Consider the following 26,103-nt stretch of genomic DNA (forward strand, 5'->3'; position numbering starts at 1 on the left):
GTATGCATGGATGCATGACATACACTTATACTTGAGAACAATAGGTTTGACCTACTACACTAGGCACCATGATGCATTTTATTCAAGTATCAAATGCATGTAGACACATATGCAAATCTCAGTTCTAGACCAATAAGGTAACACTAACTTGTAACTCCAGCCTCCAGCTAGCATGGAAATGAAATCACTGATTTTTTCTATAAATATGGTTAAATGCAAGGTGATGCACTAGGAACAAGGCATGCAGCCCATGCTTGCAGAATGGCAGACCATGTCCAGAACAGCACTAAAGACAGATCAGAGGCTGTTCTGGATGACAAGTCAGCGTGACCAACAAGCACAAACCAGAAAGACCAAACAGGACCTGACATGTAAACTAGCTGGCTGTTTGACAGACAAGCCTTTGGCGTCTCTCAGGGGTACCTATGCTGAGTAGCATGTGAGGGAGGATTTCCCTAGCATTACACCTGAGCTTGAGACTTTTCAGAATAAACAGTCCATTCTGTACGTATGGCTTCACATCCTTTTTTGCATATGATTCCATTTTTAACACAAATTAAAATATTGACACTAGACCAGGACAATAATTTGATACCAAGTTCACCAAAACCAATGTGTTTATCTGCAGAAGTATAAATCTAAAGCTTCCTAAATTCACATCTGTAACAACATCCAAGAGCACGGCCTGTTAAGTTCATCCACAGAGAAGCTCAGACACTGAGTGATTTTATTCTCAGTTAAAATATGCAGTGCTATACTAAGCCCAATTAATCAACACTAACTATTCTGAAGGCAGGAGAAAAAATTCTGTATGTCTATCACACTCCATCAGCTTTCTCCACTCACTTTAAGCAATTATTTTCAAAGACTTCCTGCTAAATTTACATAAAATACATCCTTCCCTCTTACACCTTGTTAATGCATTAGACTATAATTTTAAAAGGAGTTGTTGGAGATTACTAGTGGCAGACAGGTATCAGAGATGACACAATGCCTCAAGCACACAGTCCCATGAATTTATGAGGGCAGCACTTTCCTGGATCACCTCCTCACCTTCAGTGGACTTATATACCCATGAAGCAAGAATGCTATTTACTGTCAGAGATATTCTGGGTCTATCTGCAGAGAGAAGGCTAGGGATGCAGATAACCTCTGCATTGTTAGGCTCTGCTTTGAATAGATGGACAAGAAAAGAACAGCTATCAATGGGTATAAAGCTGCAGCTGAAAAATCAGCAAGACTCACTGGAAAACCTCTGGAAGAAGGAACTTCAATCATTTCCAAGGGGAGAAGCAGGTGGACTGATCTGTCTGGACAAGACTTGAGGGGTGGGCTTCTTATGGCTAAAATGTTTGGTTACTGGGGTTTTTAGCCAGGGACTTCAGCTGATGTAACTTCATGAGCTAGCTCAGTTCTAGACCAATGGCTTAAGCAGGTGGTGATGTATTTGTGGCTTTCAGTTAACGACTTGGTCTTGCAAACCCTCCTCACACAGATCTGTTCAAGAGTGTTGGAATGAGAATAGCATATTCAGGAGACTTACAAGATTAAGCCCAAAGTACTAGGACACAACAGTTCTGTTGGCAATAAGCTACTGCAAACAGTTGCATAAGCTGAAGAAAAGCAAGAGCAATAGTTCCAAGCGTCTGCTTTTAGCATTATATTTACAGCTTTTCCTTGACTGTACATATATTAAGCAGATTGCAAGCTTGTAGTGAGTAGAGGGAACAATCTGGCTACTTATAAGGCAGTTAACCTTTAGGGATGACCTTTGTTTTAGCATTAAACTGGTCTGCTTTCACGTTCAGAGTACCAGTGTTTTCATCACTTGGAAAAATGAGGAAATATTCCATAACTATCTGTGCAGATAGCTGGAAAGAAGATTTCAGCCTTGCACTCTGAAAGATCTTGACAGATACAGACTGTATAAAGACAGAGTCAATGCAATCCTGAGACTGCAGCAAAGCACCGACAGTGGCAGAGTAAAGTGACTCCAGAGCACACACCAGGCTGAGGGAGAAAAATATTTTTAAAAGTCACCACATGATGACTTTTCACTGTGGAGTAATCCCATTGACTTTCTTCTAATCAAAACAAACATATCACACCTATCTTTGTCCAAAAGTTACCTGGCAGTATCAGCCAACAGCTGGGCTCCTCAGCCATACCATTTATCTAGTATTAAGCTGGGACCAGGAAAACTAGAAACAATGGTTGGCATGACACAATTTTTCTGACCTTACTTCAGTGTGCTCTTGTTTCCAGGGCAACTCACAAAACTCATGTAAGAAAACCCCTGTCACAGTTGAAAAAATAGATTTTTATTTTTAGATTTGGTTAACCCATCCATCAAGAAAAGGAAATGAAATCAAATGAAATTGAGAGCTGCAATAACACTGCCATAGAATAAACACAATGTTGTCATTGGCTACATCTGTGGAAAGAATTAACTGAATGTACAAGACACTGTTGTTTATGGAGGTCCTGGGCTGATTTATTCAGGTTACTTTTACCTTAGCAAGCAATTTCATAAAAATATTTCAAATATATTGTGAATACTATACCATCATTATGCCTTCTTTAATTTGTCTGGCTGATTAAAAAATAACTTTATGATAAAAGATGTAGGAGCCAGAACCTGCCTTCCATTCACCTTCAAAGGCACAAAACCAGTGAAGCAACCTTTGGTTTTCTCCAGGGAGAATGTATGATAGCCCCAGATTGCATACGAATACCATGAATTATTCAAAATCACAGCAGGTAGTAACAAACAATTTGTTAGGCATAATGATACAGCTTAAACATGAAAAACCACAGAAGGAGTATTTAACAACTGGAAAAGCAGAGTTCAATTAAATAGCAATTCCATTGTTGCTTATGCACTTCATTGGTGGATGGTTCATGCCACTAACCCCAGCCTTCAGCAGAGCAGAACTGCTCTAGCCCCAGGAGACACAAAGCTTCAAAGATTCCCTCTTGCTCCATGGGAAGACAAACCCAGAGGTTTATAAGAGCAACTACAACCAGTCCCACTTCAGCAAACAGGAGAGAAGAGACAAATCTCCATCTGCTTCCAGTTTGCTTGTTCTCATTGGGAATATTTGGAGAGGAATTTGAGGCAGGCCATACTCTTCTCCCTTCAGCATAGTACAGTCTTGCCGCAGCTAGCTAGGATTCGCAACATTATACATTATTATCATCATCAATAATTCCCGCCCTATTTTCTAAATACGAAAAATGAGGTCTGGAGTTTAAGAAACTTGCCCTCTGTCATTCAGCAAAGCATGATTTCATGGGACTCATTAGTACCTCTTCTACACTGCTGTCTGACTCAGTGTAATGTAAAGTAAGTTCTAATGATGTATCTGGAAGAATGGAAAAACTTCAATTCCAGCACAAGAACACAGATTATTGGAAGTGAGGCTTAATGTTTTCATGGTCTGAATTGCTCACAAAGCAATTGTACAATGAGAGATTGTTCAAAAAAGAAAGTAAAGGGAAAAATTAAACATTTCCAGAAAACTGGTGAAGATCAGTCATTCAGCAGAGTAGAGATACCCTGCTTTCTCAATCTCATAAATTATATCACAAAATAATATAATTTAAGAAGTTTAAGAAGAAGTCATGGCACATGTCTCCTCAGAAAAGTGTTGCACTGTTTATGAGGAGAAAATTCAACTCAAAAAAGAAGAAAAAAAAATATAAATACCTGCTGCAGTGCTCTGTAATGATAACAGATCACCTTCTCTTTTGACTGAAAGCCTCAGGTTGGAGATAGTGCGTCTAATGTATTATCAGTTATATCTCATTCATTTCCAATTTACATTTGTATGTCTCCAGGTAATCATTATTTAGTGATACAGAAAAGACAATTCAAATCTTCCTTACACGCAGGAGTCATTTTATTCTAAGTAATATGAGTTAAGGGATGTTGGCAAGCTCACAGGGAAAAATAGATCTTCACTGAAAGTATGAACTAATTTTTAAATAAAATGGTTCATTCATCCTTATTTCTTTCCACCCTTCCTCACTCCATTATAAATATATTTTCATGTGATGCCTTTGTAAGATTTAGCAGCAGTACTGGGATGAACCAGTTCAACTGGTGTACTCCTGTGATGGAGAGCAGCTCCTCAGCCTGCAGCCTCTTCCATGGCTTACATCTGTGCGCTGGCAGCTATGAGGAAGAAAATGACTGTGCTTTCTCTCCATTCAAACCCCAAGCCACCATTTAATTTGCAGTACCAGACACCAGACACAAAGGTCAGTTTTCTAAGCATTTTTAGCCAAAAAAGGTGGAAGGAGATTGTCACAGATAATTACACAGCCATTCTGTAACCCATACCTTTGCTTGAACATACAAAGCTGCTGATGATTATGTGGCTGATTATCCTGCAAATTCCATAGCCTTGAGCCTGAGAAAGGGCACCAAGCTCATAAAGAATGACATCAGACAACTTCCAGGTACACTCACTTCATTAATATTTCTTAATGGAGGCATTACATTTTCCTTCTTTGCTTCAAAATATGGAAATCACTGCCTTTTGCGAAAGCAAAAGGAAATACACACATTCCTCTGAACTTCCTCCATCATTGCAAAATGGATTTAAGCACAGAGTTAGGCGTTCACTTACCCATCTGATTTTGGTGCCTGACTGCCCTGGGTATATGGGCCATGCCTATCCTCTTATCACTGCAGTCAACCTTGAAATGCACTCAGCAGTGCTTTACCTGTGGCTATCTTTTCCTAACACTAATACACCTAAGAGACTCCTCTATATTCAACTTATCTACCTCATGTCTGACAGGAGGAAGAAGAATATGGGTACTTTGCTGATCCTGCAAATCCTTGGTTACACAGGGAACAAGCAATAAGAATAAGAGCTTTCAGGGTCAGAAGCTATTTTATCAGCAGAGACCAAACACCAGTGGGAACTATTGGGAGAATGTTTATTTCAGTGACTCTAATGTTATTTGGTCTCCTCAAGTAATGACCATCTTGAGATGCCTAAGTGGGTGTCAGCTGCAAGGGTTAACTGCTCTATCTCTCTCCCACCTTTCTGACAGCACCAAAGATTCTGAATTGAAACAAATACCAGTGCGAGGAAATTACAAAAACCCAAGCGTTCCCTGTGTCCCACCAGCGAGGGGGAAATACCATTTCTTCCAAGTTCTCTCCTATCTAATTACATCAAAAAATTAGAATATTCCAATTTACTTAATTACTTCTGTCAAGGATTCAAAACCAGCAACTGCTGTCTCATTAGTTTCTCTGCAGCTCTGTGAAACAACACAACAACCAGCTAATACAAAAGCCATCTCTAGCCCATGACCCAGAGGAGGTAGCGAGGAGAAGCTTGTGTCTGGTAGTTGTATGCTACATCTTCTACCCCTTCCTTTTTCTATAGAGGAGAGCTCATTTCACAGCAAAACTTTTCAGTTGGTTCTTGAGCACAAACAAAACTACCTTTGTGCTGGGAAGGAGGGAAAGAAGGCAATACGAATGAAATTGCTGATGCAGAATCTTTCTTTCCCCTTTTCGCCCTGCAGAAAGCTGCCAGGACAGCAGCAGCCTCTCGCAGGGAGCAGGCTGACAGTCTCAACAAAGCAAGTCACATAACTGATCTGGCTTTTCAGGGCCAGACAAAAAGGAAATGAGCTGGGACCCTTCTAAAGCAATGAGAGATCTCCTTTGTAGGACTAAAGGCTGAACGAAGGCTCACAAGAGACTACAACTTTAACTCTTTCTTTTATTTCACCAGTTTAGGCTTGAGTGTTATTTCACAGTTGATCTGTGGCTACAGGAGTATTTTTAGGCTTGGTTTCCAATGGAAACAGAGCATTCATCACTATTGTGTCTCTCTGTACCTGCATTCCTGCATTACTTTTGAACCCAGTGGCCATATTTAACTAAAAACAACTTAGGGAAAAAGCTTCAAACTTCCTACAAGTTTATGATAATTCAGAGGCCTGGCAAAAGAAAGCAACTCCCACAGTAAGCTTCCTCACTACAGAAAAAAACTACAGAGGCTAGGATTTTTCTCCCTATAGAGTTCATGTGGGCCCTCTGTGTATCAAACTACTGCAAAGCTTCAGCTGGGGCTCAAGCCCCTGGAGTAACTGTCGGAAATACTCAACTCATGGGCAAATTCAGTTTAGAAATTTGCTGCTTCTTCCCACTTAAAACTTCTCTTTATCATCAGGACAGGTCTCTATGACAGGCCAGCACTAGCATTTAATGATGCCTGTTACCTAACTGCTGTGTAATCTAGATTTTTCTCCTGTAAGATGAAGTGCCTAGTTCCCACTAGCACTGGGCTGTGTGCTTCAACAACTGTGTTCAACAATATCGACTTACCTCACCTCCACAGAAACCACCTTTTCTTGGTTTTCAAAATATCTAAACAGTATCTGTGTCCCTGAGAGCAGGTTCACACACAGGATTCATACTGGCTTCTCTTTTGACAGTGTGACTGCAGACTGTAACAAATGAACATCGTATATGCCATAATTCACAGGCTTTCCCAGTTAATAGCACCTCTATAATTACTAACCTGTTCCACATGAAATTGGGTTTGAATGCCAGCCTTTCTCATACTCCACAAGTAAAGGGCCTAATCCACATGGGACCAAGTGCTCATTCAATGGGCCTAGGCATTATATTAATCAGGGTGCTGGTTGCAAGCACACCTCGATTATTTTATTTATCTAGATAGCCAGATCCTTCACTGTCTTTACATTTGTAATGCAAGGTTACTATAGCAACCTCTGTGACCTGCATAATCAAGATAGCAGAGAAGAGCTGATAGCTGAACTAAGGTATTTATAGACTTGAATAGGAAAACTTAAAGCTTAAAGATTAATGGTCTATGAAATTTATATATACTCTGTTTGTGATGTTACATTTATTCCATTTCATCTCCTTTTCCAAATATATTTATCATTAAATGCTAAACTACAGTACATCACACAATATATTAAGACAACACTATTTATACTTACTGTTTATTTTCTATTTTCAGTTTAATACACAATTAAACTACTTCATAAAGTCCAAAGACTAATGTACATTTTATGGTATGGTTGCCCAATTATTAGCATCTTGTAGAAGTTAACCAGCTTCTAAAAGAAGTTAGAGTTCCTAACCTGATTTACACTTTTCCACAATATTTAAAATAAGCAAATTCAGAACTAGTTAGACAGCTTATGGAATATTAAGCAGAGATCACATTCTCTTCCAATTTGCTTTTTACTTTCCTGTACTCAACTGGTTCTTTTTAAGAAGTCACTAACTTTCAGTCAACTAGAGACTTGCTTGCCAGCAGTCTACTACAAATTCGTAACAGATTAACATAAATCTAAAAGTTTGCTTGACAGCTCTTCAGCAGACAGAAGACGACATTGCTCCTGAAACCAAGGCTGGATGAAAGTTGCTCACACAGCCACGATGGTGACATGAAGGACATGTATGTGGGGGGAACTGAAGTAAATTCTTCTATTGTCTTTTCCTTTCTTTTGCTGGAGTGTCATTAAAATACAGATTCAGCTACTGTAAGAATGTGAGGAAGCAAGCGTAGTTTTAGTCTGCACTTTCTTCACTACTACTATACAAACTGCCTGAGTGTGCACACATGATCATATATCAGAAAGGCATGGGTACCTCTATCTCACTTTTAACGGCTTCAGGTCCAGGACAGGCAAGAAATTCTCATTCTGAATAATCATCCAAGCAAAAGAGACAAAACAGTGGGCTTTCAAGTGAGACTTAAGTAGCATATAAGTCATATGGTGACCTTCCATGCAGCCACAAAACTCTGTCTCCATGAGACCATAAATAAATGTTCATTGTTCTCTCTCAGGCAAATTCTTTTTTTTTTTTTTTTTTTTTTTTAATATATGTCATGCTAATATAATTCTCTGAGCCAAGTCCTTCTCCCAAAGGCAGCAGGATTACTTTTCTATTTTCAGGAAGGAGGGAAATTGAGCTTCAAAATATAGTGCCCCAAAGCCATATACTATAAAAAATCCCACCAATATCAGTGGAGGATCTGATGGGGAGGAACTAAATCAACTGTAAGATTCTTTTGTCGCTCCAGTCTTGACACAAAATGCAGAAGCTTTTTTGCCCTTGGAGTCTCAAAAAGCAGACAGTGGCTTAAGGGATTCTTGGATTGAACAGCTCTGTCATCAGATGGACGGTTGGATTTTGGGGGTTTTTGGTTGCTTGATTGTTTTTTTAGCTTTGATTTCTCACTGTGGGTGATTTAGCTAACAAAGAGCTTTTGGATCTTTAGCATCTGGACTTTTTTTCTCATTGCTTCTAATGAAATCTGCATAGGAAGGATAGGCCCTCACAAGTCCAGTGAAAAATATTATTTTGTTAGTCCACAGCCATTTTCCAACAAAACCACTAATTTCAGAGATATCCAGTTAAGACTGAGGAGAGAAGAAACTGATTAGATTGGGTTCATTCACCTGCTTTCACAGTATTGATAGAGTTCTACTTAATTCCAATCAATTTGCATAATTGACACCAACCCAAAACCCATCACACTATATGTCTAACTTGTAAAATTTAGACTTGTTTTCCATTAGTATTTTAGGACTTTGAGCTAAGATTTTTAAAACTTGCCTTCTTTAGCCTCCCAGCTATATTTAAATGGCCTGTTTTTTTAAAAGTGCTGAATATGTCACACCGTCACAGAGGTCTGAATGGTGCTTAGCTTTTTTTGGTTGCGGTCTCACATGTCAGGAGTTAATCTTCAGAAAGACTTAGACTGCACTTTTTGCAACACTCATATCAATCTCCAAGGAAAAATCTTGCTATGAGAATATATGAATTCCTATGAGAATATGAAAAAAAAAAAAAAAAAGATGAGAAGAGGTGGGGGTTTTTATCCCATCACCACTGTATTCCCTTGTGCCTTTGAAAATGAACATTACATCTCTCCAGTTAATATGAGTGTAAATCAGTTCTCATCACTTCCTTGCACCCTCCTGTGAACTAAGTCTTTTATTTCAATTTATTCAAGAAAAGGTTTAATTAGAGAGGAGAGCACACTGGCTAGAAATTAAAATATATCAAAATAATTTCTGAAAACCCTGCTTCGATTCCTAGCCCACTTATCTGATCTTTTGCAGTAAAGGGTCAAATAGTTTCTAAAACCAATGCAGAGACAAGGAAAAATATCCACAGATGTATCAGTGTTGCCTAAAACTTTTATATTTTTTTTTGTGTTAAATTTTCACTCACTTTTGTTAATAAAACTAGCCTAAAATATCTTATCCAAAATATGTTTAAAAACATGTCTAGTAAAAACCCCTAGTGGTGCAAAGACAAGGGTTTTTTCCATCCCACCAGATTTGCATCAACAAATAGCAATGCTGACCCTATCTGCATTTTAAGGGTGGCTTTGTAGGTCACTCTTGAGTCTAACCTAGCATCTAAAGCACAAGAAAATTGGGTTCAGCTTCTTTCTCCTCCCCAGACCTCTTGGGAAATGTTGGGGAAGTCACGTGTCCTCTCTGTGTCTGAACTGTCTCCTTGTAAAAACAAGGATGTAAGAACTACTCCTGTGTTTAAACACCTGCCTAACCCCTCAGTTTATCTATACTTTTAGTTAAGTGTCTTTTGCTATTGAAATTCATGAAACTTCATTATATGCTTAAACATATACTTAAGCGGTTTTGCTGATATGGCACTGCAGTGTACGTAGTATTTCTCTCTATGGTGATGTTAAAAATATATTAAGTTATATAAAAATATATTTTAAGCTCATGAACCAAGTCAATATTTTCTTTCGTAAATCCCAAGCAATCAGGTCCATTCTGCTTTTGTTAAAGAATCAGTGTGGTACTTGGATGTATGTGTCCAAATTGAAGCTATTAATTTCTCCTGTTTGTCACCTCCAGATTAAAGTGGTTTTGCAACCAGTGATAGTGTAGCATGCTCCTGATGTTGAAACAAATCTCTCAGGAGGCTCTACTTATGTGTAAAGGACACAAATTTGATGTTTTATGAAGAACACCACAAGTAAGAAGGAAATCGTTTGTGTATTCATTCAAGTTTTGATCCTGCCTAATTGAAGTAAACTATATTTTACTATTGTCTTTAACAAGAGCTATTTTGTTGCTACTAAAAGCATGCAAGTAAGCATTTTATTTGCTGTTAACAGCAGATAACCTTTTGGTCCCGAGTTACCACAGATTTTTCAAGATTGTATAATTATGAGAACAAAGACCATATGTTTGCAACTGTTTGAAAAGTACCTGATTACAAAATTCTTTTTTTGTTTGCTTGGGTTTGTTTTGTTTTATTTTTTAGAAAATACCTGCCTTTAAAGGAATTTCCTATTTTGTGAAACATATTTAGGAGAAAGGAAATATATTTTTATTTAAACAATTTTTTAATATTTTGGTACAGAGCACTGAAAAGTTTGTTGTCATAGAGCCTGAACTATGGAGGTGTTCGAAGGTATCCTTAGTGATTTACAAAAACATCTAAAACATAGTTAAAATGTTAAATTCCCATTAACATTTTTGGCTTTGTCTAACTTAACAAGTAATGAAGTGTAATAGGAGAAGATAGAGCAGAAATCTGGCGTTAAGGACACAATATCCATACCATACAAGTTTTGGGGGCTTGATTTTGGAATAGCTTTAGTCTGGTTTGATGGACTGAAGGCCACCAGCAGCTGGAGAGCATTTTCCAGTTTAGATTCACTTAGAAGAAATCCATTTTGCTTACTCCACTATGTTATCTATAGCGCAGCAAAGAGAGGATGAACAGGAGACTCAGTTCAAAAGTGGAAACTAAACACTCAGGCCAGCACATCCAATCTGAATGCAAGTTAGAGATTTACACCAACTAGACATCTACTTCTGTATCTTTATAAGTTTGGCACTGCAGACATTACTTCTCATGTTACTCCTGAAAATCAGTGAGGTTCAATCTGGGAAGAAGGGAATCACTAGTATATGGTGCACTGCATAAATGGTGCTACATTAACGTACAACTTAAGCAGACACCTTCACAAAAGAAAGCTACATTTCCATCTGAAAAATATTCCATCTACTATAGTTAAAAACAAAACCTACACTGTTACAATGAACATAAGTATATATTTCCTAGCTTAAGTTTAAATAACAATTTCCATCTCTTGCTGAGCATGAAGCTCAAGAAAGCTGACAGACTGTCTCATGCAGCCCAAGAGAAGTGTTACTTTACTTGCATTTTTCTCTCATTTCTCACTCTGCACCTTCCCCCAGATGAACTCTCTAAACAACAGCAAAAGAGATCGGGGTAAAGATGATCAAAAGCATGCCTTTGAGTGTCCAGCTGGGGACACAGGGTAGAGAGCATTAGTCCTTCACCTCTGGACACCCCCTCTACAACTCTACTTAATATGAGCATGCTGGATTAATTTGTCCCTGTTACAATGTGAGTAAATTATTTCTTATAAAAACTATGAAATAAAAAAGTATTGCTTATCAGCACTCACAGATTTTTTTGCTTTTACCCAAGACAACTAGTTTTCTCCATCATTAGCTTTGTATTCACTTCTTCACTACAGTCTGGTATGTTATTTGCCAAGACAGTTTTTAGTTTTATCTGGCATAGGTCAAATGACTTCTACATTAAAAAAAGAAAGGGTCTTAAACCATATTAAATAATTAAAAAAAAAAATTAAATCTGCATCTGTTGAATAAATTATTCAATATAATCAGAGACTTTAAAGATCTTGTGTGGTGTTTCAATTAAATCTTTACAAGAATTAATTAAATATAAACCACCAAGCATGCAGAATCTACTGTATAGTAATAAACACCCAAGAATCACTGTTTTCTCATTTAGATGGATAAAATTATTTTGCCTTGACTATCATACAGCATAAGCAAGGAAGACATCCTTGTCTTATTTCTCTGGATCAAGATTATCGCATTTTATTTTTTCAGATTTGCCACTAAGAATAATGATGCCTGCAGTTGTGTGAAATTAACAGTTTTCCCATTTTGATTTCAAAGGTAAAAAAAAATTAAAAATCCAAAAGCAAACAAGATTCTGTCTTAAATTAGTAAATGTGTATTGTATTTGTAATTCAACAGGCTGACTGATATTATTTTTGTAGCAATGTACAGCACAGCCTGTGCCCTCCCCTGGACATGTACTATTCAGGGACACTTAACACGGGAGGCATGCCCAGGAATAATAAATCGGAGGAGCTCCTCTCTGGAGACAGAACAACAGCAAGAAGGGATTATTACAAAGCATGTTCATGCCTGAACATGTCACACTCTCTGGGTAAAATAATCACCTTTGGACCTAAAGACCTATTTAGACAGAAAAGTTACAATATCATAGATATTCTTTTAAGATAAAGGGACCTGCCACAACTCCCTGCTGAAGGCCTGGCTCAGTGGCTTTTCAAAAGCACTACAAAGCATTTAAAAACCTGAACCAATAAAAACGTTGAAACAGTTGTCATTACTACTCTTGTCAGCCTGTGCATGCAAGGGCATGTAACAGCAGGCACTTATTATTTCTGTTTGCATTCTAGGATGTGTATAACACAGAATTGCTCAGGTCAGAGGGAAATCTCTGTGTAGCCAGTACTGTGTAATGTTCTCCCAGCCAAATGTAAAGTCAAACTCAGATGTCACATCTTACAGACCAGGCATTCTTGGTGAGGGAATCTGATCTTCTCACTTTTCTTTCATGTGCTGCAGGAACCTGACTTTTAAAGACATTTGGCTTACCATGGAAGAACCTGTCTAAAATCTCTTTACCAGAGACACTCTCTACATAGCCAGTATGTTTTCCTCACTCTTCACCAGGACATAATGTCTGCCTCTTACCTTCTTCAGCAAGAGAAATCATAACTTTCTTAACCAAGCTTCAGAAGATTCTCCAAACTTTGAACTCCCTGCATTTCTAACCCTCAAAAAATTACTTATTAATTTTCTTAAATTCTCAAAGCAAACTTTTCTATATCTGAGTACCCTTTTTATTGTGCTTTTATTAACAGTTTTTCCATGTTACAGTGAATAAAACCAGGTCCTAATCAGGTGATCTGAGGTTGCTCTTTATCTCTTCACTCTGGCAATCTCCTTATCCATCTGTACCAAATCCAAATATCTCCATGTTAACCAGGGCAGGAGGTTTGATTCTTAAAAATTAAACCAAACGCCCGCAGCTCTCACTTTCCTTGCAACTAATCTTAGCTCCAAGTCCATCTGCTGTCACTTAGAACTTGCCTTTAATGAGGCACTGAAACTCTGTTCACCCAGATACATGATATATAGTCAGGAATCACAGATGCTTCAGTTAAAAAAAAAAAAAAAAAAAAAAAGGTAGCACTAAACTAGTTCGTGCATTTCTGATGAATTACCTTAATGTACTACTGAAACTTTACAGGTTCTCTGGCATAAAAGTGTCTCCTTAGTAGAACACACCTATATTTAAATTAAAGCTGCTTTTGTAACAAAGACAATAGCATGGATTCGTACAGAGATGTTCTAAGGATAAACAGCCATTAACTTTCATGTGAGGAGTATAACTGCTACCTTATAGGAGCTGGCAACGGGCAAGACTGAGCTTCAAATCATGGGACTTCTCTCCTGCAACTGCACTGGACACACATCTTCTCAGAAACCAAGCCAGAAACACCAGCAGTTTGAACACTGATTTGAAATGTACACAGAGAGCATGAGTTTTCTTAGACAGTCTGGAAAGAGAAGAAATAGTAATTGCAAAATAAGTTAGTTTCCTATAGCCTTTTTAGCAATACTACTGACGAGGCAATGTTTTCTGACACAGTACTAGACCAAGCTAGTAAATGAGGACTAATTCTTTGACTTGAAATAAGTTTTGGCTGATTGCAGCAGCAGAGATGGCAGTACTTTGTGTACTATATAATATGTATATGTAATATGGGGTACATGAAATGAGATACAGAGGAGAAATAGCATTAAGTTTTATTTTATTCTAGAACATTTAGGTTGTACAGGAGTGTCAGACCACTTGTGAACAGTGTAGGTCCTCTTAAATCCTTACCATTTAAAATCTTTATTCTATACTTGTCATTCTTTAGAAATTTAAGAAATATATCTTTGACAAAGTACTTCATGGCTTCACTGCTCTAGGTTTTGGCATCTGGACTCCTGCTGTAAAGATCTCACTAAAGGTCATAAAATTGTTTATAAATTAAATTAGTTCTTTCATGTTAAAAATTATTACGGTTTCAAGTCTACGAACTCAATCTTTTAGGGAACTGAGAATGTTAAATTACACTGAAAAAAACCTTCTCCTTTTTCTGTGGGAGAGAATACAATAATATCCTGGACTTTAACAATTATTCTTGGCATTAAAAATACCTGTATTTAACAGCCTTTGGGAGAATCTTGCCCCCTTCACAGGACCTTCAAAGGAGCAATTTGTATCTGTGAGAATTTCACAAGGCACAGAAAAAAAATTATCTTGTGGGTTGTATTTTTTAATTGCAGCTCCTAGCTCAGTGGTATGGAGTGCTGGAAGAACCCCCTGGAGCAGAGATCAGGTGGAGGAGGCCAAAGGGATGAGATAAACTAATTAGTCATATGGCCATATGGTTTATGGCATTTCCACATTCTTTACCATACTTCTATTACCTGCACATACAGTCGATGCATAGGCAAGGAAGACAGAGAAAGGAATCAGTATCTGCAATGAGAGAAGGTACGCTACTGAATTTCTGAAGACAGATGCAAGGCATTTACAAGACAACAAAGGGACAAACTGAGCATTTTTAGATCACAGACTGAATCAAATAATGACAGATGATTAAGATATCTGAGAAAAAGGACATATAGGCAAAGCAGCATGGTTGATGATTTCACTGAGTTTGTTTTGAATAATATTCAGGGTGAACTCTAAATAGCTCAGAGAAATAAACCTAATTGCAGTGTACTTACAGTAATAACTGCAAAGGATGATGTTAAAGTGCTCCATAACAGACTCAGAAGCTGCCTCGAAATTCAGAGGCAACACTGAGCACGAAGAAGGCTAAGCAGGAGTAAGGCTATCAAGAGCAGACTGACCTAGCCTCACCCCGCTGCTTACAACTACTAACTTGATGTCTGCTAGGGGCTCACTGGGGGAAGGACCACAAATCCCAGAAGAAGCTAATGTGTGTCTGAGAAGGCACGTCACATATTGTGTACTGGGAACCAACTTCGGTGCGCCAGTAAAGTCCCCAAGAAACCAACAGGCTAAAAGACACTGCTGAGCCCCTAAGAGAGCTTCAGAAAAACTACTAGGAAAATATATGTGCAATACCAAGTACTATTAGCTTGTTTCACGCTTTTTTTCCAGAACACAGCATTTGGTGTTTATTCTCTTACATCACTTCTAAAAAGTGAAGAAAGCATGAGAGCATTAGAGGTATTCAGGGACCAGCATACCCGTCTCTATCAAATTATGCAGTTCAGTGGTTGCTCCACATTAAATATTGATAGAATAAATAATGTCTTTCAACAAAGACTTGGGTTACTTTGGTACTTGCTGAACTCATGGCAGACTTATGCAATTCCTCTTCTGGCTATAACCGTGGCAGAAAACAAACACAGGTAAAAAGTTGGTGTGAAAACCACATGTTTAAATGATTTAACACAGGATAGATATTTGCCTTTGGTGGTCATGAAGTCTTAGGTGGACACTAAAGGGTGATCTATGTTTTATAGCATCTACTTTATCATAATTTCGTTAGATGGACTCAAATGGCAAATAGATGTTCTGTCAGACTTGGAGACAAGCAATATAAAAGCCTTTCTGATCCTAGCACAGCTGTGGTATTCATAAGGCTGACTAGAAATTGTCCTATTAAAGGTTTCTAATATCTGGTTCCAAATCCATCTTCATATTCACACCCATCAATGACTGCAGAAAGGCAACTAGAGACAGTAATCTGTATGTAAAAATTTAAAGTGCAGGCTAACTATATTAGGCCCAATCCTATAGTCATTACTCTTCTTCCCCTCCTCCTCACATGCATATTTAGGTAACTGACTTGCTTAAGCATCTTTAAATAATTAAGCATCTTTAGCATTCAGGCAAACCTCATGTTATTTTCAAGCAAAAGGTACATTTCCAGGCTTTCATAGGAAGCTACCAGTTTGGTCTGCCTGTGCCTTTGTTACAGAAAGGTGTAGGAATGCCTCTGACTTGACGCAGTCTTTCCTGCATAAATGAAGTGTCACATGGTCCTGCTAGCTCCTCTCTGCTTAGGGCTGTGCAGATCCAAATTCTCTTTTAAGGCAGTGTCTACATCTTCAGTCTATTCAGTTCAATTTAGGACATTTGGATTAAATTTCAGCTTTGCATGGCAAGGTGCAACTTAATCCTCAGGAAGCAATGGATTTTGATGGGACTGCACAAAGAATCAGCTCTTAGTGTAATGCTGAGCAAGGGCTTCAGCCATGAAACTACAATTTCTGATTGAAAAAAATCCTCCTGAGTACCACAGTATAAACACTGACCTAACAAACCAGACAAAAACATACAACAACCATGAGCAATAATAATTCAACTACTGTCTTAGTATGATGAAACAAATTTAAACACCCTAAAGAGCTGTTCTGAAACGTGTGTGTATGTACTGAGATTTTTCTTACAACTAAAGTTACAGAAAAGTTACTGTATTATAGAAATTGTTCTTAATAAACAAAATGGGAGTACCATTGTCTTTAATAAGGCAGGATCAAGCCCTTGATAAGATGGAAACAACATCTTTTTGAAAGTTCTTAAGTAATTTCAGACAATGTATGTATAAATGCAAATGACAGGATGACTAGTAATGATGTTACACTCATCAAGACTATGCTTAGAGAACTGGAAAGGGCAACAAAGACATAAAATTAATTATGCATAGGAAGATGTGGAAGAATTGCAAAAAGTATATAATTTCAAACTACAGATAGTAGTGGCAGAATACCCTGTGTATGCTTAATATTGCATCTATACCAAAGCAGTATAAAGAAGAGAGTGTACTAAATTTACATATTGATGATAGAATACATTTTCAATAGTTAATTGGAAAGAGATTTCAGTTTTCATAAATAAAAATGGGGCAAGTGATCCTGAATCAGTCAGCACATATGAGGTGGTTAAAATGAGCACATACCTAGACCCAGGTGAGCTGCTGCAAGTACTGTCTCTTGCCCAGCCCAGTCAGGAGCTATGAGAAACATAACAGCATTGTAGGGCCTCTGTGGGGTGTGAAGTGGGGAAGGGTCATAACGGGGCAGACAGAGGAAACACTGAACTTACTGTGAAAGTTGAGGAAAACTCTCTGATTTGTGATAGGGGAAGATGCAGCAAAGAAGGACTCAGACCCTCATCATGAATCCAATAGCATGTGACCTCCATTAATAGTAATAAAAACATTCAGGCAACAAAAGGATCAAAGTACAGACTATGAACTCTCATTTTTTGTGTAAAGTATCTCTTTCAAGCCTACACAAGTTTTCTATAGCTATATCAACATAAATTATTGTATCTATTGAGGAATATAGGATTCCTGCATCTCATGGGTAATCAGTCTGGCACCTTTCACAAGCATTAAATCTATTTAGAATCACAGAATCATTTAGGTTGGAAAAGACCTTTTAGATCATCAAGTCCAACCATCAACCTAGCACTGCCAAATCCACCAGTAAACTATGTCCCTAAGGACCACATCTACACATCTTTTAAATTCCTCCAGGGATGGTGACTCAACCACTTCCCTGGGCAGCCTGTTCCAGTGCTTGGCAACCTTTTCAGTGAATAAATTTTTCCTAATACCCAATCTAAACCTCCCCTGGCACAAGTTGAGGCCATTTCCTCTTGCCCTATCACTTATTATTTGGTAGAAGAGACCTCATTACAACCTCCTTTCAGGTAGTTGTAGAGAGCCTCCTTTTCCCAGGCTGTTTACTACAAATAGATTACAAATAGATTTCATATTAAAATCACATGTTAGCTTTTAATACATTTATTTGTATTGGGCAAAAGTTAATTTGTCAACTCCTCCTTCCTGACATAAGAAGATCCAGTGCCCAGTTTACTGCCCTTGGGTTTAGACCAGACTTCGATATCCTGGTTTGCTGTAGACTGTGCATGATTTTGGATTTAATCTCTCTCTTCCTCAGTAAAAGATAAAGCTGCTGTATTTTAAAAGCATGGTGAAAGGGCAACTAGGTTTAAGAGTGTGGGGAATCTTGAATGTGATCAAAGCAAGAATTACGTAGTTCATCAACAAACAGTTGTTACAAATTGGATGACTCAGCAACAGTGTACAACCCAAGTCCTGTCTAAATCCAAGTGATGGACCAGAACCAATGAAGAGAGAGAAATCTAGCCTTCTAGACTGAATAAAAAATATAATTAAACTTGACGTTTCAGCTGAAAATATAGTAACTATCTTAAGACCAATTTTATATAGTTGATGCTAAAACTATCTTGATGACATATATTTCTACTTAGTTTGGTGGCTTAGTTTTTAGGGTTTTTTTTTGTAAGGCAACAGAATAGATTATATGTCAGCGACCATTGTGCAAAAAATGTCAGCTCTGCATTTGTCATCAGAAATGGTTATACTGATTTTATTGAGTGTTTCAAGATCAATGTGCTGTATCTGAAAATTAACGCTCCTAAAATTTAGCATACAGGGTTTTTTCTATCTAAATGAAACAATAAAAAAAAAAAAGCATAAAAACTAAATAAAACTTATTTAATGTCATTTGTATTGAACCTACCTTGTTTTCTGCAATGAAAGTCATACTGCAACATCCTAGTTCATCATCATCTCTCTGAACTAATCATCAGGCTGACTCTCCCCACTGTTTAATAATGTAGACCAAACCAACTGGCAAACTCATCCCTGGAGAGAAAACAAAAAAACATACAGCAAGAATACTATTTCTATTAGCTTTCAAAATCACTGTCATATCATAAATGCAGGCACTGGAGCTTTAATCTTTTTTTGTGAGGAATGTCAATTTAACAGTGTCGCCAGTTCAACATAACATTTCATCTGAATTCTTACCATTAAATCGATTGTTAAACCCTGGCCAATATAGCATTCAGTTTGCAATGCAATTTCAGCACATGCTTTAAATGATTTTGTTCAACAGGGACAGGGCTTTCTAGTATCAACTCTTCCTTATCAATACTGTGAATTTCCCTATTAATTCTATATTTTGGAGATTATCAAAATCTCCAGTATTAGAGATTAGCAAAATCTGACAGCTACTCATGTCAGTCACTATCTTCTGCATTAGCTAAGCAGTCTAATGAAATTTTCATTAAAATATTGGATCACATGTGGTAGTAAAATTACTTTAAAAAATGGGAACTTTTATTTAACAAACAAAATAGTGAATGAAAAGAAGCAGGTGTAATAGTATAGGATGGGGAAAAAAAAGAATGTATGAAAAAATAGCTGCTAAATTCTCAAGGCAGGAATCTGAGAAAAACAACACTTCAACCAAAAAATGCTGTCTTTCTTAATATTCAACAACAGAATGAGTATTTGGGCATTTTGGGGTAGAAATGTGTCTTAAAGACATCAAGACTTTGGCTTTAAAAGTTCTTTCAGAATGGGTAGCAACTGAAATAGGAAGAGGAAGCATGAAGATCTTAATTGTGCATACACAGCTTTAAAGACCTGAGAAGAAGAGACTCTCTGTTTCTCCTATTCACTTTGACCCATTCTGTAATAACCTGAGACAATAATTTGTGAAGCTGAGGATTTCCAGAGTGCAAAATACTTCGGAGTTGTACAGAGGGGACAGAACATGATAAATGTAAAATATGTCAAATGGAAGCACTTATCTGGAATAGAAAAGAAATGGTATTTATTTCTTAACTTACTCTACCTTCTCACTACCTACAATTGCCTGATTTATCTTATAAGCTCTGATAAGCAACACAGCTTGCAATATTAGTCATACTTCCGAAAGTTTTGGCTGTGCTCTGGAATTGGCCCAGTGAGTACTTCCTCTTACTTAGAAAGAAAAAAAACCTGAAAAATAGCAAGTGGCCATTTACACTAAAGCCAGTAATTTTGGAGAAGAAAGGTTTTAGGACTTTTCAAAAATGTTTATTCTACATATGGCCTGAAATGACTTTGGAAATTTGAGTCCAAAATCTAACAGTAAATAAAACTGCTGTTTGCTAGATAGATTCTTGTGCAAACCTTACATTCTACAGTGAAGACTGATTCTTGGGTAAAAGTACATCTAAGTGCAGAGGGAAACCAGGAATGACAAGAGCCAGGGTGCATTAGTAACAGGTTCATAACAAAATGGTTCTTAACATGTAATTAAGTAATTAAGTGGTGGACCTCCTTTCCATCGTATACTTCAAATACAAAAAGTTCATGTGCTTTTGAGGGAGACTTGACAACCTAATAGAAGAAAAATCCACCAAGGTTTACCGAATGAATAGGAACCAGCTTTGCTTCTGGAAGTCCTTGATCATAAAATTGTAAAAGCCCTGGAGAGTATCAGTCTGCCCTCTTCCCCAAGGTATCTGCTTTCAGTTGCTGACTCACTGTTTTATGGATTTTTCTGTCCACAGGCAGATTTCTATCCTTCTACCCACAAGCAAGTTTCCATTCTCTAAGCACGAGAAACAACATAACAATTTAGCTATTTGCCTTGACTAGTTGTGTTCTAGTATATGCCTGCAGAACACATGAGGATTTAACCTTGTAAGTAAGAATAAAGACAATATTTAAGAAATTATGCCTAACATATTTGCATCAATAACTTGAATGCTGTAACTTAATTGTTCAAAGGATGTCCACACCACACTGTCAGCACGTGTGGGGGGTACCACACTGGCACATCTTGCACAATCCCACTGCTGACACGATGACTCTGCAGCAGCAAAGCCCTTTTGCAAGCAGTAGCCGCTGTTGTCTCATACCAAAAAGGCCTGAAAAAAAGGCTTCAAGGCATAAAATCAAATCTTAATGATGCCGCCCACTTTAATAACTCATTAGGGGCATAGATATTAGCCAGATCCAACTGTCACACACTACCAGGATTGAAAAAGCCATGGTCTGTCTGGATAAAATCTCAAAGAGAACAAAGATTGTTCTAAGGACTCTGGCAAATGAAGGAAATCTCAGCTGGCTGTTTAAGTTGTGTTAGATAACCAGATATTACTTCTGTCTAATGTAAAGCTACTTTCAGATGAAGATAAAGAGAAAATCCACAACTGCAACTGAAGTGACACAGCAGTAACAAACATCATCTCTCTCCATGGGAAACAAGGTGCTGTATTTGTCACAGCTAATCTTACAAAAATGCTGTCAGCTGAAAACATATGTTGTCACGGGGTTTCATCAACAGCCAGGTGAGTAAACAATATGAATGGGAATTCCTGCCTAGACAACATCTGTTTCTTCATTTTGACCTGTTCCCTCTCCCCTTCTCAAGAAGTCACTCAGCACCTGGGCTGCATGCAGCTGGGCACTTGTGCTTCCCCATCTAAATCAACCTACCTGAAGATTTCTAATCCTGGCTCTGTGTTGTGGAGGGACAAGGGCCTCCAGCACGGTGAGACAATTTCACATGAAAAAGGTGTGCATTAACTGGCTTAGCCAGGAGTTCTTGAAACTCTGGGGAACAGAAGGAGACTCACACATCTTCCTTTTTTTCCTATTTTAAAGAATAGCCTAATGCATCATATGACACTTGCTTCTTAAAATGCACTCATAAGAAATCTAATAAAAAATATTTTTTCTCCCTTTATGAGCAACATACACATAAGGCAATCCAGAATATTTCTGGTGCTTTCCTCCTTCAACAAACTGAAAATTCTCCATGGAAACATTAATTAAAATAAAAATAAAATAAAAAATAAAGACAAGAAATTACAGTACTTACATTATTTGTTTATGATAACAGTAATTTAGCAGCATAAAAATCCTCCCATCACTTGAGGAAGCTGTTTGTATCCTCCCCACAAATCATAATGTTTCTGGCTTTACCTATGCTTTACTAGAGAATTAAATATGTGCTAAAGAATTAAGAATATATACAGATTTATAAAACATAATCATAAGAATTGAGAAACAGGGACTCAAGTTCAAATCTTTGTCCTGCCTGACACACACTTGACTGTTTTCCTTCTAGTTCTTCTGCTCAACAGAACCTCATCTCTTCTTCCACCAACTTCTGCTTCTGCTCTTGGATGGATTCTTGTTTGCAACATTTCTTCCCTTATGTCTTTTTCCTCTTCCTCCTCACCTCCTTTAAAGTGAGTATGAAAGAAACACTTGTAGTCAACTCAGCCTGCCAGGTTTAAATCCTTAGTAAATTCACTGTGGCTTGTGGACTTTATGAATAATGAGACCCCATGTCATCAAAAACCTGACAAACACTCTTTTTCATCACCTCCTGCCACCATGAGAGTTTACGAGCGCTCCTGAAGGAAATGGATAGCCAAACCAGACTGGAATTAAGGCTAAATCCTTTATTTCCAGCCACAAGAAATCTCAAAACTTCTCAGCATAGAGAAGATCTGGTTTCACTGTACTGGAAAAACCTTGCGTTTTGGGAGCTGGCAGATGAGGTCTGGTGGGACCCCCCTTCCCATGCAGGAGGCACATCAGATCCAGGCTGTGAAAGAGCTGAGCAGCTTCCTACCAGCTGCCTGCGACAGGGCTCTGTTCACTGGTGCAGATTGTTAAAGGTCAGAACAAGAAAAAAAAAGTCTTTTCTGGAAGTTAGGAATTGTGTTTGTCTTTTCGATTGCACATTCCAAACATGAGTGATATGGCCTGAGCTCACTTTAAACCCACCATGTAAGCAGTCACAGCTTGATTTCTCTCAGGTTACTTGTGTCCAGTCTGAATATTACCAATGAGTAGCAAGGACAATGGAAAAAAAATAAGCATTGAAATCCAAAATTCATAATTGCCTGATAAAACGTGATTGCCAAAGCACTAAAATCCTCTGAGAACCAGGCCCTAACTGAACTTTAACTGAATCAGTGTAAGCCTCCACTGAAATTGGAGTGTAATCATCCTTCACAGACTTCTTTAGAACACACAAGTATCTGCAGGATAGAGGTGTCAATTTACAGCTGTTTGATAAATATGAAAAATAATAACAATTACAGGTGAAAAATACTAAGGAGCAATTGCTGCTAAAATCACAGCTCTGGTGCTGAATTAGCACATTTGGAAGCCGTCCATGCTCTCATGGATCTGATGTAGGAGTGGCAACATTTGCTGATAGAACAAATGATTATCAGTGGCAGCAACAAAAGGATGTTTTAACTCTGAGCCATTCTGTGAATGAACTTCCAGTGGAGCTGCTCGAGCACAGCTACAACAGCAGCATCTGCTGTGGATGCTGGACGTGGTAAAGCAAAACTCAAACTCACTGCTGAAAGAGCCCAGCAAATCACACCAAACCAAGAGGACAGAATAAGCAGTATCTAGGGACTACTAGTAAGAAGAGGATGAAGGAGATGTGGGCCTAAAACATCAGGCACTGAGTCATATCCTTTTCTTAATTTTTGCCCCTTTCCTTGGCTCCGTGCAATCACACAGTACTCTGTTTCTGCAGGACTACATCACATGGGTTTGCCAAAGGAAAAAAAGTTCCAGGCTTGTCTTTCATAAAGAAAATGGGGCTGTCCTCTTAAACTACAACCAGAAAAGCAGAAATTCCTCCTGATCCTTCCTGCTTTTATGCACAGAGATATTTGGAAGAGATTTCAGTACTTTTTTAAAGGCTTTAGACACTAGCACTTCCAAAAAAATATATGATGCAGAAGACAGAGTCACTTTTCAAATTAAAAGTATTCCAAGGACAAAGCATCTACATGCTTATTGTACTTGAGTACTTCATGACATTTTGGGTGACAGGGATTCATGCTTGAATGACTGTGCTCAGCAAGAGGAGCGGGGTGGGTGCAGATCTCACTGCCCACCCAGGCTGTCAGACTGGGGCAGCTCTGACGTATCCCTTCTGATATACAAGTCTTCCTGAAAGCTAATCAAAGGGATCAGGCAGCCCTCAGACAAAAAAACACAAATAGGAAAAAGCTCCTAAAAATGCACAAGATCTAGTAGTCCCAGGGCAGTGGCAAAAACACAGCATTAACCAGTGTCACCTCATTGTACCAATAAAAGAGTTTCTCTTTGGTTAGCCAAGAAAACATTATGATTAGTATGATTCTTTTAATGTTTAGAATACTTTACTGTTATAGAGGAGGAATATTGAGATGGAACTTGCTTATGTTATGACAGAGATTGCATGACTCGGATCCCATAATAGCAGGGAGCCACCCTTGCAGACCTGTATTCCCCCAGCATCGTCAGACCCTGAGGAACAATGATTATTCTGGTATCCCTACTGCTATCTTGCTTTCTGCTCCCTCGAGCAAAGTTCCTTCTGTTTTATTAAATGAACTAGCACCTGTCTATACAGAATAATGGGGATCTTTCCCCTCCCTTATTGATTTCTGGAGAGAGGGGGGAAAAAAAAAGAGGATATTCAATCCCCATCCCAACTCACCCAGGAATTAAGACTGCCTAGAGGGTCTGAATAAAATGAAAGATGAACAACATGTTTGTTAGATGTAATAATGTATGCCCATATGGAAGGAATAGCTAAACTGTCCTTTCCCATGAAAGAAACAGAACAGATTGCCTAGAAATAGGCAGCTCCCGTTCCCCTTACTGAGGGAAGCAAATGCCATCCAGATGGAAATTATCAAATGGATCAAACAGCTACATTTTATTCCCAAATGATCTTTGTTCTACTTATCATTCATTGTACCAGGAAAATTCTTTTTCGTCTAGCTCAAGTGCAGTCAAAATAATATTATTTATTGTATGCTTATTCAAAATATTCTGTGTCAAAGGTTTCCCTGATGAGATATTGATCTCCTCACACAAAATGGGGGAGAAGAAAAGTGTCCTTCCTAATCGGAACATTCATTTAAGATCTCTGGAATCTGTTAATTTCCATTAAGTCCGACATGAGACTGAGGTTTACACTGTCCTTGTAGCACAGCAGTCAACTCTGAAGGCAATTCCTGATGCTCAGGGTGGCAAAAAGCCTTTTCAACAGTCCTGTTGTTTGCCAGGTTTTACAAAGGTGAATGTTCCCAAGTCCCAGCGAAACCACCTCGGGGTTCTTTAGCTACTTTTACTTATACTCTCCCATGGGTAAATATTTCAATTGTAAATTCATACTGAATAAGAATAGAATTTAAAAATCACAAAGAATCATCATCTTTGGCCCTAATTGATTATATACAGCATGTATAATCAAATTCAATAATTTAGGGGACATTTTCAAAGACATAAGAGGAGTTAATTATCGACTAACATGGAAAGGCGATGAAATCTGGATACCTAATGCCTTCTAACAACTTTGAAAAATCTCCATAACATTTTATGTGGTAAAAATCATATTTGTTTAAGCATATCTTCCTGTAAATTTCTGATTATGTTTATGGATGTTTCTTTCTTAGCCTAATGACTTACAGAAGTTCTGGGTATATATTTTGTTATAATATGGTTTTCTTTTAGCCTGAAAACCTACAACAGCACAGGTACAGTCTTTTATGAGGATATAAATCTGATAGCAGCTATGGCTGAATGACAGGATTAGATCAAGAGCATCTAATTTAACTGGGCCATGTAATACTAGCTTTTATTTCACATTAATCATTGAACATGAGTTCAACTTGTGTCATAGGTCTATCAAGAGGGCCTATAAATTAGGCAATAGATTAGAAGTTGATTTTTTAATGGTGTGGTCATTAACAGGTAACACTGAGTTCAGATGCAGTAATCCAAAAATATCAAGGATCCCACAGCTTCATGTGCAGGAGGCAGCCGTGCGGCTCCCAGGGCCTGAAGTCTGTGTGACTGATATTTTATTCTCTTGGGCATCAATGGATGGGTGTCAGCTTTGTAGTGACTGGGGATGTAAAGACTTTGCTGCCAAGAGAAAACACACTGGGGGCACTGAGCAGTATAAACTCCCTGCCGAGGGACAGAAGGGAGGGGAGACTCCTGTGTAAAGGGGTCCCAATGTAAAGCACACAGATGG

The 26,103-nt window shown here is 38.1% G+C and overlaps 1 protein-coding gene across 4 annotated transcripts in view; it reads right to left on the minus strand.

Moving 5' to 3' along the window:
- CUNH4orf50 (chromosome unknown C4orf50 homolog) overlaps window positions 1–26,103 on the minus strand; it is an 87,074-nt gene that overhangs the window by 14,368 nt on the left and 46,603 nt on the right. For 3 of the 4 annotated variants that reach the window (XR_006166992.1, XR_004405937.2, XR_004405938.2), the window contains 2 exons: window positions 18,772–18,896; window positions 13,564–13,724 (listed from right to left, as the gene is read on the minus strand). The exons of the other annotated variant lie outside the window; for it this stretch is intronic. The gene's annotated coding sequence lies outside the window, so the exon portion shown is untranslated. The remainder of the gene's footprint in view (window positions 1–13,563; window positions 13,725–18,771; window positions 18,897–26,103) is intronic. 4 annotated transcript variants of the gene reach the window in all.

Source organism: Tyto alba, unplaced genomic scaffold (assembly GCF_018691265.1).
Source record: "Tyto alba isolate M040663 unplaced genomic scaffold, T.alba_DEE_v4.0 Super-Scaffold_6, whole genome shotgun sequence".
In the NCBI taxonomy this organism is placed as follows: Eukaryota; Metazoa; Chordata; class Aves; order Strigiformes; family Tytonidae; genus Tyto; species Tyto alba.